The sequence below is a fragment of the Sceloporus occidentalis genome, unplaced genomic scaffold (genome assembly GCF_023333645.1).
Source record: "Sceloporus occidentalis isolate IW3139 unplaced genomic scaffold, rSceOcc1.0.p SCAF_2, whole genome shotgun sequence".
NCBI classification, from domain to species: domain Eukaryota; kingdom Metazoa; phylum Chordata; class Lepidosauria; order Squamata; family Phrynosomatidae; genus Sceloporus; species Sceloporus occidentalis.
In genome coordinates this window covers 23,136,627-23,143,082 of record NW_028316982.1, presented here as the reverse complement: position 1 = coordinate 23,143,082, position 6,456 = coordinate 23,136,627, and positions in this window count along the sequence as shown.

The window sequence follows — 6,456 nt, the reverse complement described above, 5'->3', positions numbered from 1 at the left end:
CATAGAGACAGGAGGTTATATTACTGAAAACTTTGATTCTGGAAGTACTGTATAAATGATGCATTTATAATAAAATATAAATAAATAAAGCATTGCTTATGTGTTTATAACGTTAAAAGACAGGATTTCAGGAACGATATGAAGGAGCAGGGAAACATGGCCTGCAGTGGGTTTATCTCTTTTTTTTTTATTAGAAACCATTGCTTATTGTTTAAAATACCCATTAAGTTTACCTTTTGAGAGTTACCCAGAAAGAAATAGCGCTGGGGTAGGTTTACATAGCAAGTGATTGTGCAGCTCTTACCAGTCAGGGTGGTTTGAGTGTGAAGTTTATATAAGAACTATACAAGGTTCAGAACTTTATTTTTAAAACAGGGTCAGCATATTTGATGTCTCCTTTAAATTACATTGTTTATGTTGTTAATTCGTCAGGTTGACCATGAATTAAAGACTTCCAAGTCACCTGTTTTCAAGAGCCTTGCTCAGATCTTGCAGACTCAAAGCTGTGGCTTCCTTGCTTGAGTCTATTCATTGGGAATTCTGTCTGTCTCTTTTCTTACTGCCTTCTGCTTTACTAAGCATTATTGTCTATTCTAGTGAATCATGCCTTCTCATGAAATGTCCAAACAACAACAATATCATCTTGGTTCCTAGGAATAGTTCAGGCTTGATTTGTTCCAGGACCAATCATTTTGTCTTTTTAGCAACCCACAGTATCTGTAGAATTCTTCTCCAGCATTACATTTCAAATGAGTTTAATCTCTTTCTATCTGCTTTCTTCCCTGCCTAGCTTTCACAACCATGCATAGAAATGGGAAATACAATAGCACGAACAATCCTAACTTTAGTATTCAAGGATATATATTTACACTTCAAGACCTTGTCCACTTCTTTCACAGCTACCCTTACAAGTCCCAGTCCTCTGATTTCTTGACTGCAGTCTCCATTTTGATTAATGTCTGAGATAAAGTGTGCAAACTCTTGAACTATTCAAAGTTTTCACCATCTACTTTAAAGTGATGTAAATCATTTGTGGTATTATTTTGGGGGTTTTTAAAAATATTTTTAAGTGCCATTGCACTTTCTTCTTTGATTTTCTTCAGTAATAATTCCAAGTCTTTGCTATTTTCTGCTAGTTGTATGGTTTCATCTACATATCTTAAATTCTTGATGTTCCTTCCTCCATTGCTCATTTCTCTGAGTCTAATCCTGCATTATATATATGTTCTACATACAAGTTACATAGGGGGATAAAATGCAGTCTTTATGCTAACAACCAAGTGGATTATTTGTCCCAGCTACCACTGAATCCTAAACATGTCCACTCAGGGGTTAATACCATTGGCTTGTAATTGTTTATAGGCTTTCAGTCTCAGAAATTAATTTAAAGTCCCCATTATAAAATCCACATGAAAGATATTAAAATTGCAATGGGTCCGAACAAAAACATGAGTTGCAAAATAAGTTTCTAAACCACATGCATTAAATCAATTTTATGTTTGAATTCAACCAAAATTTAAGTAGAAGCACTGCTTTGTCTTCAAAGCTTCATGACTGAAAGGTATAGAGTTCAAAGACTTAGTATGAACCATGAAAACAACAACATTTTTGTGTGTGTAAAAGAGTGACTTGTTATTTCAGAAGGGACTCTATAAATTTAATTTTCACAGTGATTACTCCTAGAACCCACTGAGTCACAGTTTAGTGACTTTTTCAAGATCCTCACTATAGAAAGTTGATGCTGTTCAGAACTGTGTTGTTGGTGTTTATGACACCTGCATGTAATCATTAATCTTTTCGTACAGAGTATATTAATGCTATCATCCTAATGGGGAGGGGGGAGAGATCCATCATCTTTGATTATAAGAAACTGCCTGAAAATAAATGGAGCCAATTAGCAGTAAAGAGAGTACTCTCAAATAATGTTGAACAAGGACAATCTTGTATACATATGATCTGTGTCCTTAAGGCAACTAATGGCAAATATGCAATTTCCCCCAAGTTAATCAGGGTAAACATTTCCACAAAGTTTTATGGTGTAAAGACAAAACAAAATCAAGAAGAGCACTAGCTTGGATAAATGTATTTCATATATAACTGTAATATAGAAAGATGTATATATGTCAATTAATACACTGCATTTTTCTTTTTAAACTAATACAATTTAATTTTAAAAAGGTAGTTTCTCACTATGCTGTACTTAGATGGAAGACATATCTCATGAAAACTCAAGGCAAGGTGTATAAAGGTGGGAGCCTCTGGTTAAAACTACTCATACATTTCTGCCAAAGTATTCAAGAGTATTACAAGAGCAATCTTGTTAGACTAGTAAGGCACTATAATTTGTGTAGTGTGAAAAAGCCTACTACTTCATATCTGCCTGTGTGACACACAGTGAGAATGACCAGTGCAAGAGATAGTTTCAGCAAGAGAGGAAGGAAAGGGCAGTCGGCTAACAAAATGGCCCTAACTATTTCATCCCACTCACTGGACGGAGCAGATAAATGAAATATGGATGGAGGCTATCATAAGGAAACACATAGTTCAATGTCCGAGAGTTCAGGACAAGGAGAGGTCTAGAGGCTGTGTTCCTTCTAATCCAATGATATCTGTATTGCTGATCCCAAGAAAGTAGGATCTTTGGATCATCTCATTATTCTCCCATTTCAGGCTTCAAGTAATTTGTAGGATGTGATTTTTAAATGCTTTTTAAACTGTAGAGGAAGAAAGCAAAGTGATTTGTATCACTGAAAGGAAGTTACAGTGACAGAAATTTCTTATCCTTTATATTCATTTACAAACCTTTTTCATAAAGCTGTAGTTTAAGCAGCAGAAGGGTAACAGAAAAGCTACAACAGCTGCTAGAGATTGATATTTTTTTAATTTCTGAAATGATCACAGTCCCCTTCATAAATGTTGGAAAGAACTTGAGGTTTATAAAAAACAAACAGGCAAACAAATATGAGGGAAGGTGCAACTGACAGATTCTATCCAGGCCAGGCTTTGAGTGCTTAAAAGTTTGTCTTCAAATCCATATGCCATTTATGAGGCTGAATTGGACTACTGCCTCTTTTTCCTGATTGGCTCCTCAACTTTAATAGCTACATGACAGGCAGATGCAACCTGATCCTCTCCATGAAAGGACTAGCTCTGCCTATTCTATCTGGCCAATGCAAATGACTAAGAATTTCATCCAAATCTATTTTGATAAAGCATTTCCATAATTCACAATGCTCTTCATAAATATGATGGAGAGACCATGAGGTTTTAAAATAAGTGAATGCGTTAGAATGCCAGGCAACATTTTCAAACGATCCTTAGCCACTGCTGCTTTCCTTTCTTTCATGAATGCTGCTGGAGGAATGCTAACATGAACATACTTGATATGCTTATTGACAACGATATTCTGCCTTGCCCCTGGATATGGATGTTTGATGGATTGCTATATTGATTGATGGAATATTGATGTAACTATTTTTATGCTTTTGTAAGAGAGTTATATGTATTGATTTTAATTAGTCTGTAACCCCGCTCCGATCCATTGGGAGAGGCGGGGAAACATAAATAAATTTTATTATTATTATTATTATTATTACTGTTATTATTATTATCATTCTTGCCAAAACCAGCTTTGAGAAGGAAGAAGGAAGTTGCCAGTCACAGCATTGTTATTTCACCACCCTTATACAGTAAATCTCCTTTCTTTTATATTAAGTTATTTCCAGGAGATGAGTACAAAAACTGTAGCAAACAGAGTAGAAAATGACTCTTTTGATCTGTGCCAAAGAGCCACATTCCACAACGACCTTAAAAATGGAGTGGATCTAAAGGTAGTCCTAGAGTCATGCAGTATGACTATGTTTAGACTTCTTTAAATTGCTAAGGCTTAAGTTTAGTCATGCTTTACAAGACCCACCGATTGAAATGGGTCTGCTCTAAGTTTGATTCATTATGGATCTAACCCACTGTTATGATTCAAAAATGTTGTCTGCTTATATTTTATTCCCTGTTGTTGCTGTTGCTGTTATTGTGTATCTTCAGGTGATTTCCTACTTAGCTCTTTGTAACCATTTCATTTCCTCACTTGCCAGTTCTTCCTTGGTTGATATTTACATTATGAGATTGTCAAGATTGAAAGCAACTCTTCCTCTCCCTCTCCTCTGTCTCTAGATATGCAAATGGTGCTGGATAAATGTTAATAACAGTAGAAATCCTTGCACTCCATGTGTCAAGACTCCTTATTCTCCATGGCTTGTGGGCAATGTGCCAGTTGCATATTTTCACAGGCTTTTATGATTTGCTGAGACCCTTCTCTCTGGAACATTCTGATTTAATGAACACTTTCATAGAAACAAATCCTACTCCACCCCCTGCCCTAATTCTTTTGATTTGTTTGTCCTTGGGCAGGAGGACAGGTTGCATGGAACAAAACAGAAACAGCAAACACACACACACACACCTGGCAGCTGATTTCTTCTCAGGTTTTTGTGTGGGAAATAGAAAATAGTTTACTTTTTTAAAAAAAAATTGAAGGGGTTCAAATCACATAGATGTATAAGTATGCTATGAGACCTTTTTCTGAAGCTATGCTTGCAAAGTTCATGAATGAAAATTTCCCCAAGGAGTGGGAATAAAAGCAGAAATGCCACTGTAGTGTGAGATATTCTTAGCATGTGAGTACAGGGCAGATCAACAGGGAAAGTTGTTCTTTGGCATGTTAGGCACATTCTGCTTGGTGACATATCCTGCTTGCTTCTCCTTGTTATAAATACATTTCATAATTGCTGCCTGACAGCCAAAATGGGGGCCCATCTGTGTCCTAGTCAAAGCTGCCTTGAAGGTCAAAATAAGGTTTTGCTGACAAGTCATGTTTGGAGTAGAATCAATTGCAAAGCCTTTTTCATCTTCATTGGATTAGGACATGCCATTGGAATAGAAACTGTTTAGGGGAGAGGGTGGGGAGTGACAATACTAAGGGGAAGTTAGAGAGACCTGAATGAAGACCCATGTACAGTTCCAATACAGCTGTGAATCCTGTTAGAGGAACTGCTGATGGCAATGGTGAGGTCATGGATAAGGTCTTGGAAACCCGAGTGCAATTGAACAGTTCTGTTTAGCCTAGAGGTTTCAAATCGCTTTGAAAGATGTTTGAACGCAGCTGAAATCTTGTTGCTTGAAACCCATGTACTGGAAACTGCTATGGAAAATTATCTTGCCAGCTCCCTCCCCCCACCCCTTTAACTAGATAAATATAAATGGAGCAGAGAGATTTTGAAACGTGTTGGCAATATATTAAGGTAACACAGTACAATCACTGATTAATGGTGGAAGGAAGGAAGGAAGGAAAACAAACTCATCAAGCAGACGACAAGGAAGGGAGAGTTGGAGGAAATAAAATAAAAGGAGGAAAATATAATAACTTCTATTCTGGTGATGATGAAATATATAATAATCATTTCATAGAGGAAGTTAACAATCTCACACTACTTCTCTCTCACTTTCTCACTCAGTTCCTCTCTGTGCATGTGTATGTGTGCATTTGCTTGGATCAATTACCAAGATATGCAACTCATCCTGGTTTCTCCATGAAAATGTACAAGGCAAAAATTTCATTAACAGCTTCAATTCTAAAGGGACAGACAATGAAAAAAGCTTTTGTAACTACTGACAATAGAAGACAAAGAGAAAAAAGTAGAATTTAACTATTTTGGCTAAGGAGAGGCTAAAAGTCGGTTGATGTTACTGATCCCCTAGAGCTGCTGGCAAAAAAAGAAAAAAGAAAAAAGAAAAGAAAAGAAAAAAGGTGGCATTGGAACGTCACTCCAATTAGGAGAGCCAAGACTTGCTGCATGCTGGATTTTAGTTAGTAAACAATGGGCTGGGAGAACTATCATGCCAAGAACTAGTGAGACAAAACCTCATTATTGGCCCATACCACTTTAGACTGCAGGTGGTCATGGTAAGTGTGAGGCCCTCCTATTGGAACATTCATTGCAGATGTTAGTATTGTGAATTGTGTAAGAAGTCTAAGACCTTTTATGTTGTTTTACCCAAGTATACAATATAATTTATCAATTGAACAATGGTTTCCACATCAAAATAGCAAGGCCTTGTGTGGCCTGCAGACCTAAATCATCTGTCCAGTCAAGGGAAAGGTGAGTCTGCCATGAAGGCAGGCAGTGATTTGGAGCAGCCAGCTACAAAGAAGACTGTGAGACAAAAATAAGACAAAACAATAAGATTCATGACTGGCTCTATTATGTTTATGTCCTGTTTTTAATCTGGAAGGCCTTCTACAGCCTGAAATCCAAATACTAGATGGGATACCTCTCCTGTCAAAAATCCTGCCTGAGATCAACAAAAACAAAAAAGGTATATTGCTGACCAACTCATTAATAATGAGTCCAGACACAGAGAACTGGGTTATAAAATTGGCAACTTTATTTAACTCAACTT